The 13,979-nt window shown below is 32.5% G+C and overlaps 2 long non-coding RNA genes across 2 annotated transcripts; one reads left to right on the forward strand and one right to left on the reverse strand.

Moving 5' to 3' along the window:
- Positions 1-3,197: 3,197 nt before the first annotated feature.
- LOC127843803 (uncharacterized) lies at positions 3,198-4,618 on the forward strand. Its single transcript, XR_008032353.1, has 3 exons — positions 3,198-3,334; positions 3,759-3,979; positions 4,414-4,618. It is a non-coding gene; the product is annotated as an uncharacterized LOC127843803 (long non-coding RNA).
- Positions 4,619-5,424: 806 nt separating this feature from the next.
- LOC127845475 (uncharacterized) lies at positions 5,425-9,882 on the reverse strand. The gene is made up of 3 exons (XR_008033231.1): positions 9,704-9,882; positions 9,042-9,227; positions 5,425-7,078 (listed from the first exon to the last, which is right to left on the reverse strand). It is a non-coding gene; the product is annotated as an uncharacterized LOC127845475 (long non-coding RNA).
- Positions 9,883-13,979: the final 4,097 nt, after the last annotated feature.

The raw sequence follows: 13,979 nt of genomic DNA on the forward strand, positions 1-13,979 counted from the left end.
TGGTACCGGCTACTTTTTTTTCCTTTTTTAAATTTTATTCTTGATTTTTTACTGGAGCTTTTAAGATCCAATGTTTACATTTATCAATATAAAGCATTTAATGACAAACTTCAAAATATGCCAAAATCGGTGAAAAGGCCCCTCTAAATGAAATGTTACGACTGCAAAATACATATAAATCATACAAAAGAGTAACTCAAATATAGTGTTACCACTAAAATTACTTATGCAACTGGTAATTTCCAACTTTAACCTGTCTCAATTTTGACTACAGCGACTTTATAACAAATTGTGACTTGTTGTTAAGTAATTAAATGCCTTATCTTGATACACATGTTGATTTAAAAGACTCAATACTTATATATCAAGCTTGGCCAACAGAGATACGAACTGTAGTCGTGCAGATTAAGTGGCTATTTCCCTAACCTCTCGGCCATCTTTACAATTTGTAGTGAGCAGTACGCATTTTTGTTAATGTAAGCGATCCACGAGTTGACAAATGTCTCCAAGAACAAGTGGAACATTAATTAATTCGTTAAGCATGTTATAACCCTTTTGTCACTTGATGATAACTCCAACACGAAAAGGTGTTTTCAGTATATGTAGATGTCGGTAGTGATAATTTGCACTCTTGCTTACACGGTTTTGTTATTGTTTGTCTATGTGACAGAAAGTAAGAAATTGGTCGATTCATTAAAGTGATATTATGAGCATTTTTCACTGTTGAATTGAGCTGAAAAAAATTTACAGGTCACAAGAGTAAGTTTAAATGTGGTTACTGACCAATTATCTGCAACTCATCTTGCTACCAGTTGTTTATAAAAAATATATTTTATATTCGATATTCTTACGTGACCCACCCAGTCATGTAAGCCGAGATGATCTGTAAAACAAAATGGTGTATTCGTGTCGTATTAACGAATCTGCACTAAAACTATATTTAGGTTCACATTGTACATGCGTGATCAGTTTTCAAACGAAAGTACGGTTGATATTCAAATGCATTATTTTTCTCTTCCGGGATATTGTTTTAGTATGGTGATGCTGCATTAACAAATATAAGTGCATTTAAAGTGAAAACACCAAAAATAAACAACGGTTGCGATAGACACCTATAAACTGTTAGATGCCCATAATATCACTTAAAAGGGGCTTGTTCACACTTAAATTGCATTTTTTTGAAGTTTTTCATTTAATGCTTTAAATTCATAAATTTAAACATCGCAAATAACGTGCTCCAGTCTAAAACAAAAATAAAGTTAAAATAAGAAAGAAAAAAGTAAGCCGCACTAAGGCTCGAACCACTGACCCTTGGATCGGTTTTTTCCCCGACTAAATATAGATTTTAAAAATAAATTTAAATTTAAACACGCATTGTGACAACAATAACAACAACAACAAATATGGCGGAACCTGTATTGTCAAACACGGAAGGAGAAGGTAAACAGGCTTTTTCCGCTCCATTTTGGGAAAAATGCCACACTGGAATTTTGGGAATTTCGCGTCGTGAAAACCCCCATTTTGGGAAAAAAATTAATCGCAAAATTGGCTCAATTGTGAAAAATTATCGCATGTAAATAGTGTTTCTTATATTTTAAAGAAGCCGTTAACTGGTAAATAACGACTTTTTGGATAACTTATTATTAAAATATATTACAAAATATTATGAACATGTGTGATAAGTGAAGGTTTTTTAATCTGAATTTGGGGAAAAGGCTTGGCCTTTTTTGAGGTTAAAAAAAATCGCGCGAAGCGCCGGATTTTGAGGAAAATAAGGAAAGTCTTAAATAATCATTAACATATTTTACAGTTTTTAAAACAAATTCAAGGCAACAGATAATTTAATTATGCAATACTTTCTATTTTCTACACCCACCGGATCAGGTCAACTTATATATTTTAAGGGTAAAAAAAAAAAAAAAAAAAAAAAAAAACAATTTTTAATTGGGAATTTTTTTTTCAATTGGGAAAAAAACAACCACATTTGCATTGGGAATGGGGCCGAATTTCGGACCCGTGGCATAGGGCGGAAAAAGCCTGGTAAAACATGTTTTTTTATTGTAAAACTCAATAGTGCGTATGATTTTTTTTTTATAAAAGTAGATTGAAATAGTATAACTGATCAAATGATTCGTTTTCGTTACATAAGTATATGAATATACACTAACACTTAAGTTACAGACAGAGACTAAAATTAAAAGCCAAGTTTAATACAGAATTAACTTTAGTATTCGCGCAAATAAATTAAATTTATCATTAGCCTTGGAGTACTGAGATCATTTAAACATTACAGTATCTTTTTCTTTCCTCATAATTGCCAGTGACAACATTATTTATTGGCAGGCAATTCAAGATGCTGTGCATTTATTGACATATTCATTATTGTGTGTTATATGACAATGACATTTATTATTAACTAAAATGCATTTGAATGGTACTGGTAGTTTATAAATTTAAACCCAAAACTCATTGTTAACCCTTTAAGCGCTGGAACTGAATTTTGAAGGCCTTTGCAAACAGTTTGGTTCCAGATGAGACGCCACAGAACGTGGCGTCTCATCAGGATCCAAACTGTTTGCTATTCTGATAGTATTCTTTGAAAAAAAAATCAAAGACATGGCTAATTTTAGAAATTCAGCGGATGACATTTAGCAGATAACAAATTTCCCAGCATGCAAAGGGTTAATGTATTTATATCAGTTTCTTCTGCACAGCTATTTTATTAAGAAACTGAATAACCAAAATATTTTTGAAAATAGTAACACAGTTTAGTAATTCATGGCATCAAATGCATGTAGCTGGGGCCAGACAACTCGCCTCAATACCAACTTACCCCAAAACAAACTCGCATCAATCATATGGTCACTCGCTCCAACCAAGAGACAACTCGCCCCAATTTATTTTCGTGCATCTTATTGTTTCTTTATTTAAAGTATTTTATCTTTATATTCTTTGTTAATTTAGCAAAGCACGTATATATTTTGATAAATGTGTATTTCAACAGTACATTGTATTTTGAATAAATCAAATACAGGTCATCTGAAATGCATGTATCATTATATTTGTAAAAGCCAAGAATATTCTGGATATTCCTCTTTTTTTCATTTGTTTTGAATATCCTCAAGATTTGATTTCCTGAATGTTGAAGAAAACTTATTAGATAATAATACCACATATTTACAACTCACTTTTTTAATAGAGACCATAAATAGTTTTAAAAAGTGGTTTAAATTGTGTATTTACTTTTTCAATAGGATACATCCATAATTAAACCAAGAAGTTTATGAAGAAGGGATCACTGGATTTTGTCACTTTGGTACAAGAAACAGAAAAGGTATACTTATTTAGCTGCATTTTTTCTGTTGATTTCATTTGAAAATATTGAAATAATTTGTAGATAATGTTTTCAGATATTCAGGCAAGTTGAGATTTCATTGAATTTTTTTTATGTCATTTCACAATATTCTTGAATGGAAACAGAAAAAAACACAGTTCAACGCACTAATTGTTGATACATGTATATAAAACAAAGTCTTTGTATGTAAAACTGTGTTGCTACATGAGCAAAGAATTTAAAAAATGATCCTACACTACACTAGGTGAATATTGACATTTTACAAAAAAACTGATAGGAATGTTTAAAAATGGTGTCATGAAAAATAAAAAATTCTATATGTACAAGTAGCTACATCTTGTGTCAAAATTCTTAGCTTTATGTTCAAAACATTCATTGTTAAATGCAGAAATGTCTTTTCAAGGATATCATAGACCACCTTACTTATACAGAAGCATAGGAGCTGTTGGAGGAAATTGCTGCCAGACAGTCAGCAGTTATCACTGACAGCCTTCCTGGCCCAGCTTGGACCATCCTCAAGCTAACCATGATGGTGTGTTTGCAAGAATTGTCCATTTGGTAGACCATGATGAAGACCAGCTTTGTTGTGGCATGGCCTGACAATACTTTACAAGCCAGAGACCAGTATGTTTACTGTTGTTGAATATCACCCATTTTTCATGTTTATTTTTCTGTGGGCCTGTTTAACAGAATTAATAATGCACTTTATCTATTTCAAATATGTTAGTTTTCTGTGGACTGTTTAACGGAATTATTAATGCATTTTATCTATATCAAATATTTTATTTGTCTGTGGGCCAGTTTAACGGAATAAGTAATGCATTTTATCTTTATCAAATATTGTTGCTTGTAATATGAATATAGAACACGTAAAACTACTCATGTAATTGTCACAGCTTAAAATCAAAAGTGTAGAAAATTTAACTCATTTACTGTCGAAACAGTGACCATTATGTTCCTGCGTCTTATAAGTTGGACAATAACAGCTAATATATATATATATATATATATAGATTTAGAGAGGGGTTTTGAGTTTTTTATCTGTTCATATTTTTCAGAAAAAAGGTTTAGTGGTGACTGATCCTCTCACCCTCCTTATCCAGGAAACGTTTCGGAACAACGTGTTGGCACTGAAGATGTGGAGGACACAGATTGATCACAGTACATCCTTTGGATACATGGACACCTTCAACGGGACGACAACAAAACTGTACCTGCCTTTTTTTGAAAGGAAGTAGTTAATAAATTTATTGTTAACAGCTTTTTTAGTCTTGTTGTTTACGAATGCTTGCAACATTTAAGTGGATAAACGGTTGCTTTAAATTTGAACCTTCAGTAATGCATTCTTTATTAAATGATGTCATCTTATTTCTTTCAGTATAGTGTAAATAATAAGAACATAATTATCCTTTGTATACAAAATGAAAACCAAGTTTACTGTTCTATTAATCATTATTTATTTATCTTGTTCTTTTGTCAGAAATATTACAGGGGCATGCATACAGTATTCCTTAAATAAAAGGGGCAGTTCTTAGAAAATTAACATGTATTTTAGCAATGCATATTGAAACTTTTTCCACATTTATAACCAGCAACAATATGTAAGTATTATAATGTAACACAAATTAATACTATGAATTTACTACTGATTTTGCCATGCCTGTCATCAAATAAACATGTTTTACTGAAAGATGTTATGTGGAAGACTTAATCAATCATTTAATAAATATTTGAGCCGCCTCGCTCTGGGAAAAGGGGGTTTAATGCATGTACATAATGTTGTCCAAGATTAGGCTGTGCAGACTGCACAGGCTAATCAGGGGCAACACTTTCCGCCTTATCTGAATTTTCTCTAAGAGACTCCCTTTCAACAAAAAATAAAATAAAGCAGCAATTGTCTGCCTGATTGGTATGATCAGCGCATGTTAATCTCGTACGACAATTTACGCACATGCATTTAGCCCCATTTTCCCAGTGCAAGGCTCACCTATTTAGGTTTTAGCTGTCTATATGCTCTTTAACTTTTGAATCATGATGCAGTTTCATAGAATAATGTATTATGAGTCGTTTTTAATTGATGCATATTCTTTTGTTCAGTGTTGAACTCAACATGTATTATAATAAGGTGTTCACTTAACATTCTTGCAGTAATGTTTTGCTGTGTAATATACATGTAATAATAAATCAAAATTGAACAACTAGCTTCTTATTTCTTCATGTTATTTATTAAAACATTTTAAACCAAAACAACAAAATCCATAACATAATGAACACAAAACATAATACTCTATATTCATGAAACAAAACTATAATTGATAACATTTTGAATAAATGTTTCCAACTTTCAACATTTGACAGATCAAATTATTTCTGAATTCCACCAATTTTTTATTTATGGATAAACAGCACTTTATCATCTTTATGACAGTTTATGTAAGGCTATTACAATAAATGGTTGTTTATAGACTGATAAACAATGGAAAACAATACATAATCTATATACATGTATAGCATTGTGCTTTGATATCATTGTTAATGGAACATAAACAAATGTGGTGTGCAGCACGCACTCAACATTGACTATGGTAGCTTATACCTAAACAAGTCAATAATTCCTTTTCATAGTCTTTACTTGTGACAAAAAATCAGGAAAATGATGAGCCCATTGTTTATTTAGCTATTTGCCAGACAAGGTTTTTACAAATTCTTCTGTTTCAGAGTGAGTGACCTATGATCAAATACTTTGGATCCTCTATTGTAATAACAAAACAATGAATTCACCATGTTTGATCATGCATCCCATAAAAAACTTAACACAAATCATGATACATAACACTTATAAGAGTCAACAATTCCTGTTAATGGTCTTGACTTGTGACAAAAAAATCTGGAACTTGGCCCATTGTTTATGTAGTTATTTGCCAGACAAGGTTTTTACTTATTCTTCTTTATCAGAGTGATCTATGTTTGAATACTTTGGATCCTATATTTTTATAACAAAACAATTAACAAAATTCACAATACCTTACACACTTAAAACTCAAATACATATTATATTGGCATTTCAGGGCACTTGTATGCTATGTTCATCAGTATTTTATCAATGATATTTCTTCCCTATGTTTATAAGCAGTTCACTTATTAAAATCACATTTTATCACCATGATGATGACAGGACAGTCGACCATAATGTCACACATTTGGTCACACCTTCGTATTACACAAATAAATTCAAGCATCATTTCAAATACTAAAGTCATCTACTGACTGAAAAAACTGCCAGGGTCACACATGCACTTTCATACTCAATGGTATACATCCTATAAAACCATGCTGCCAAATTCACACAACATGTTCCTACCCATAGTCAGTTATCATTGATTTCAGCTTTGTCAATTTTTTAATTCATAATAATGGTATGTTGAAGTTAGTTAAAACAACATAGTTGCATACACCATGTACCAATTTGTATGAGTAAATCTTCATATTGTTTCCGGGTTGCTTTCCCTTGACCTATTGGATATTGCAGCTCCTCATTAGCCGCAGGTGGATATATAAGGGGGAATTGTAGAGGCAATCAGCTTTGGATAAGCTGAATCAAAAAGGAACTTTGATCGAAGGGTTTTTTCCTTGATGATCTCTGTGTACTCAGTGCATGAACGTGTATCCCTTCTTTTCATTGATTGGCACCACCATCCAATTGTTGGCTGCCTTCAATTTTCTCTGAAATAACATATAAGCATATTTGTAATTTTGAAATGTACACTAAAACTTATCATAAAAACTATGTATGAAATTTGTTTGCTATTTTAAACATTATTTTATTCATATCCAGTGATTTTTTTTGCCAGAAATTACAGCCGATATTCGGCTGCTTCCCAATTGCAAAAAATGGCGTTTTTTCCCAAAAATTTGATTAAAATTTCCCCAAAAAAGACAACATTTTCCCAATAAAGCCAATAAGATTACAATGTAATTTAGCAATAATTTCGAACGAGTGCCGATCGAGTTGCTGAGTCGTCACCGAACAACAACTGACTTACGTATTTTTCGCGAATTTAGCCGATTACGATTTTACGTTGCTATCCACATCTCTCTCTATATTGCGGAGGATACCGACGATAGTCGATGTATCCCGATTGTAAACGCCTGTTTTTACACACGCCCAATATGGCGGCAGGCAGACGAGAAATTTGCGATGCGCGTCGAAAATGATAAATAACATTCAAATTAACAACGGATATCATATGGTTATTACGGAATAATTTAATGCGTGTGTCAATTAACGCAAAATATAACGTTAGAGATAAAAACAACAAATATTTATTACAAATCTTCACAGTGAATGTGCATCACGGAAATCAGTGTTGGGAAATTGGAGTTAGTCTACCGTTACTCACAAAGTTAATGCATTTAAGATGAGTATCGTTCGAAAATGGAAAGAGACAAACATGGTATGATTTATATGTTAGTGGATCTGTGTAAAATCAGATTCATATGCATATTCTGCTTTATTATGTTTGTCACGCTTTACAGTTTACTGAAATAGCATTGAAGTGCAAGATGTTGAAAGGTAAAGAAATGAAATAAATTATTTTAACTCCATATAATACATCATTAACATAGCAAGACCACTAAACGTTTTTTTTATAAATATGTGTTAATGTTTTCACCATATCATATTTAATTTAAAAGAATACTGAATTAAATTCTTACTGTTAAAGAGGTTATTATTAAATGATATATTTTAGAATCTATATAGATTATTGCAAGTTCAATATGAATGTGGAAGGATATTAACTTAACATTGTCTTCATTGTAAGAACACATTAAATTAGTACTTTATAATTTAAAAATGCTGTCAAACATACTTTAATAATTTTAATTCTGTTCTTATAATCATATTTATAATGTTTCCCAATTTCATGGTTTATCGCGCTATTTTTCCCAATTTCATGGTTTATCGCGCTAATTTTCCCAATCCAAAAGGCACAGGCTGTAAGAAAAAAAATAAAAAAAAAATCACTGATATCATGACAATCAGGTAACATACCAATACTTTTCTGGGCCACTTGATTCACCAGTATTAACTTATGAACCTACCAATACTTTTCTGGGCTACTTGATTCACCAGTATTAACTTATGAACCTAACAACACTTTTCTGGGCTACTTGATTCACCAGTATTAGCTTATGAACCTACCAATACTTTTTTGGGCTACTTGATTTACCAGAGTTAACTCATGAACCTACCAATACTTTTCTGGGCTACTTGATTCACCAGTATTAACTTATGAACCTACCAATACTTTTCTGGGCAACTTGATTCACCAGTATTAACTTATGAACCTACCAATAATTTTCTTGGCTTCTTGATTCACTAGTAAGAGCTTATTATATGATGAAGTTATCATACTTGAGTCACTAACTGATAATTACTGTACAACTAGAGATTGGAGGAGAATAGCATTGAAATAATTTCATGACCAATCACCATGCAAGTTATCTGAACGGTTCAGAAAAAAACCAGCTATCGGATATCCTCTGGTTTTCATAACATAAAAGGTTTCTGGTAAAAAAAAATGATAAAGCAATTATATTACCAAGGAACTTTAGGAAGCACATAGAATCTTATTGAATATAAATATATTATTTTATCACTTAAAATATGCTAAGACAGACATACTCTAAGTAAGATGTTATCTCTCTAATTCATGACACATGACCAGGTGTGGTACTTCCTTGTGACACAAAGGACAGGACAGGACCTGGCGGGGGCTGATGACCGTGCATATGTGAAGAGTTTGTTGTTCTAACATTATGCTGAACAGTCAAACTTGCAATAGTTTGGCCGGCACGTCATCCTAAATACCTTAAAAAGAAGGTTTGTTTTAGAATATAAAATTGATCACATATCCATTTAAAGAAACAACAAAATTGATGTTAAAATCAGGGAATAAACTGTATAATCATATTATCATATCATAATATAACATATACATTTGCATACCATTATATTTTATAATATATACCGAATAAATTAATCATTCATAATTCATCATTTATCATTAATTTGATGCTTCATTTGACTCGTGTTGGAGTGTTCCTTATAAGTTATAACGAATTCATTAAATTGATACGAACATCTTGGCATAGGGGCATAAAGGCTTATTTTAAAACGCGCAATGAACAAATTATGTTATCAGTGCGTATCTGGTTTCGTTGAAGAGTAAAATATCCATATAATAAAAGTTAAAACTAAATACCTATCCAAACTTTTGCTAAATTTCCTTTGTAAACAGGCAACACTTGCAAAAAACTAAACGTAGCTTCTAAAGTATGACTTACAATTCGTGTGTTTAAGCCATTACCCTGTCTTCGTCTCTTCCAACGATACTCCTATGGTTCTGCAAACACTCAGTCTTGTCGCCAAGATTGAATAAATTCGATCGATGTCGCTGGCTCCGGCTTTTGTTTCTCTTTTTTTATATTTTCGATCACAGAAATGAAATGCATTGTTTGTAAACCAAAACCGGATAAGCGCAGCGGGCATGCGCAGGTTGCATTCTTGTATACTAGTTGGGATCCCATTCACAATTTCTGACTAAAAATAACTCATTTCGCGTCTGAGACGCTTTATAATTTTCAGGTTTTCAAATCGTCGAAAGTTGCATTTAATGGAGATTTTAGAGCATGGAAACGATTTGGTATTTTTTTTTAAAGCAAATATCATAACTACAATGAAAATTTGCAAATCCGAAACATTTTTTTTCAATTTTGTCAATTTATCAAAGTGTGAACAAGCCCCTTTAAGATTACTGTATAAAATTTAACACAAATCAAATCAGGTGTGTATGCTATGTATCATAAACCTCATTGTGAATAAGAAATAATTCCGTTCATATACTCGGTAGGATCAAGCAACTGCAAAGTAAAGTGATAAAAGAACAGCTAAAATAAATTGTTAGAAGCTGCAAAAACATTAAAATTAGTGCATACGTGTCGAGTTCTGGGAAAACTGAGAATAATGCATTTGCGTAAAGTGTCGTCCCAGATTAGTCTGTGCAGTCCGCACAGGCAAATAAGGGACCACACTTTACGCTTTTATGACATTTTTCGTTTAAATGAAGTCTCTTCTTAGTAAAAAAATCAAATTTAGACCGAAAGTGTGGTCCCTGATTAGCCTGTGCGGACTGCACAGGCTAATCTGGGACGACACTTTACGCACATGCATTATGCCCAGTTTTCTCAGAACACGACTCATATTAAAAACATTAACTCAATCAGTCTCGTACTTTTTATGACCTGCTTGTATTCAGTAGGATCTTCTAAACGATCTAAACTTGATATGGTTGAGAACTTGAGACACATGTGACTGTGCGGTGCCGACATGTGTTGCCTGCTTAAATCAGGATGGAAAAAATAAGTGACACATGACTTTATTTAAATGCACATGGAAAATAAACCATCAATAATCTAATTAAGATTTCTGAAATTCAAGTTCATAAAATCAAGCATAATGGCAAAATGTGTTTCTTTTTCCTTATCAGGATTGCTGGTATTTGTGATAAATAGACTCGTGCTGCCATTGAATAAGAATCATGATATAAATCGGTCCGTCCGGTAGTTAAAAAATGTCTTATATGAAAGGTACGACGCCGACATAGAAAGAACTCGGACGCGACGAAGTCTTACCAATGAAATGTTTAGTAAATATAATTGATGCATGACTTTGACGCTGTGGAGAGACCATGAAATTACAATATACACAAACAAAATTTGTCTTGCGATGTTACTGCTTTTCGGTAAATTCCAGAATGCCGTATCATTACAATAGGAAAATGGTTAGGTGTGTTCTTTAAAAAAAAACTGATATCTGATAGTTGTTAAGGATTCTGGATCATGCGTGTGTGAACAACGGTGAAAATGATTTTTAACAAAGTTAAGCATTTTAATAAGCAAATACACATCTCTGTGGGGGTACGTTTGTAAATGCCCCTCCCCAACAAAAAACCCATATAAACAACAAACACCAAAAACGGCTAAAATTTGTGCGTCTATAAATCTTATATGGATTATTATAGGTCAGTAATTCAATTTGTTTTCCAATCAATATGAACAAATATCTAGCATTCGTATGCGTCTAAATTCCGTGTGTGCCTTAAAGGCTTTATTAATATCCGTACAAATACCAATTATTTTTATTTTAAGTTGAAGGGCATGTTTTCCGACAACATGCTTTCAACATTTAGCACGCGTCTTATTGATTAAAAGTACGACATAGCCAACACACACAATACCGGTAGTTCACATGTTGTTATCGCACCCATGAAACTTTTGAGATGTCCATGGTTTTAAGAATTGCGTGAAACGGTCATAACAGAGTTGGTATGTTAAAAGATGATTTCCATTGCTGAAACAAGCCAAGGGAATATATCTTTTGAATTTCATTCAATATTCTCACATATATGTCAAGTTTAAAAAAAGGAAATGGCGTTTACATAACCTGCCGATTTAAGGAGCAAGACGACAATAGGGCCGCGTACGTAAAACAAACATAACAAAAATGCGTTTAATGGGTCAACGATTTATTTGTTTGAGCGAGTCATGGTTTGTATTCAATACTGCCGGTACAGTAATATGTGTCACGTAATTACGTATCGTTCGCGGAGAACACACAGTAACAAACAAAGTTCATTTCTGTTTTCATCGAGATTTATTTCTGTTGAATATTCTCTAACACAACGCTTGCTAATGTTCATGAAATACAATTTTACATCGCGGTGGCCGACATGGCCACCACGTCAAGAAAGCGTGACTACTCTACTCGATTGTCAAACTAGCTCTCCAATTGTCTTTCTTACAACAAAACACAGCATTTTATTCCAAGGTACATGAACATAAAATTTAGATATTTCCTATCTCACTCTTGGTTGGTTAACTGTTCTCTTACCCCGATTTTCTAAACCCACCCCTTCGAATAAGCCTTGTTGATTGGAAGGATCGCTTATACACCTACCACATGTCACAGCAGAAGAGTGCAATATACAATTATCACTTTGGGAACAGGAGACCTCATTTCATTTGCATACTTGATCATACAAACAGATGCTCTCTATGGACAAACCACATTAGTAGTGTGAAATCTAACACTCCTATAATCGATTACGTAAACCCCGATACCCATAAGATACACACTCAATCCGAACTTACATTGGTTATGTTCATTGGGAAATTGGATATTTCAATTATTTAAATTTCATTATATACTATATCTGAATTGGGGCTTTTTATGTACGAGCCGAATGTTCCCGATAATTGAACTACATTGGAGAAATGAAACCATACTTCCATAATCAATTTTTCAAACTTCATTACATGTCCCTTCCGTACTGACATCTGTTATGTTAATTCCTAAATACCCGCAACATACAGCAACGTTAAATACTCAAACATATTATTAAAATATTTCCCTATTATTAAATCTATCTGTACTTAAATTTATATACCGTTATGTTACATATGAAAAAAAATCTTAATGATTTATAACCATTAAAAAGAATAAAGTAATATTAATCTATATGCTCGAAGATGAGTATCACTTTGTAATTGAATGTAAACTGTAAAATATATACAGAAATATGAAAGTTTTACATTGATAACTACTCTTGGAAAAAGCCAAATGTGTTTAAATTTGTTGAATTAATGAAATCCGAAAATGTTCGAACGAATGACAATCTTGTATTATACTTGAACAAAGCTTTTAAACTTGTTTAATCTTATTATTATTATCAATTGGACCACATTCATACATTAACATTTTTGTAGATTTATCATGATAACAAGGATATACATCTAGCATTTTTTGTGTTTGTATATGAAAATGTAGTCTATTTTGTATACACTATACTAGTCACTTGACCACTCCTTTGTTATATCATTTATGTGCGGTATACTCATGGATAATTGTCTATTGTATAAACAATAAACTGTTACATAAACATCTTCAACTACCAAAGATATTCAATATCAAATATGTTTCGCGTTATTATATCACCTGACTGCAAACACACCTTCACCAAACTTGCTCTATTTAAAAAACGTATCCGCCATGGGGCGAGACCATTATTGTATTCTTTTTCTTTTAGTGAATATCTTGAATTTTACTTTAAAGCATTTTAAATATAAAAGAGTTGAGTTAAAACAATTTGCCTTGACTCTATTGGAAGATCTTTGCAAAATGGTGTTCTTATTGTCTCCCTTAAAAGAAGCGGAGTGGTCATTTTCCTTGTATCGGTTTATTGAGAAATAACGATGAAACACCGTTTTAATGAGAGGTATTTATTTCGCAGATGGCTATGTGTGTATAATGTGGTTTACAGGTCACCCCACATAGTAAGGACTTGCACCCTTGTTATTCGATAAACTGATAAGTGTTCAACCGCTTTTATTGTTGCATGTTTTTAAAGCAAATGTAGTTATTAAAGGGGTTAATCACGGTTGCCGTGACCATTATGACAATACTACGAGGTGTGAACCAATTTTACCATGACAGCCAACAGAAAAGTAATTTTTTCCTTCAATCAGAGCTTAACTTAATGTAACTCTGATGCATGGGGTCGTA

This window comes from Dreissena polymorpha, chromosome 9, assembly GCF_020536995.1.
Source record: "Dreissena polymorpha isolate Duluth1 chromosome 9, UMN_Dpol_1.0, whole genome shotgun sequence".
Classification (NCBI taxonomy): Eukaryota; Metazoa; Mollusca; class Bivalvia; order Myida; family Dreissenidae; genus Dreissena; species Dreissena polymorpha.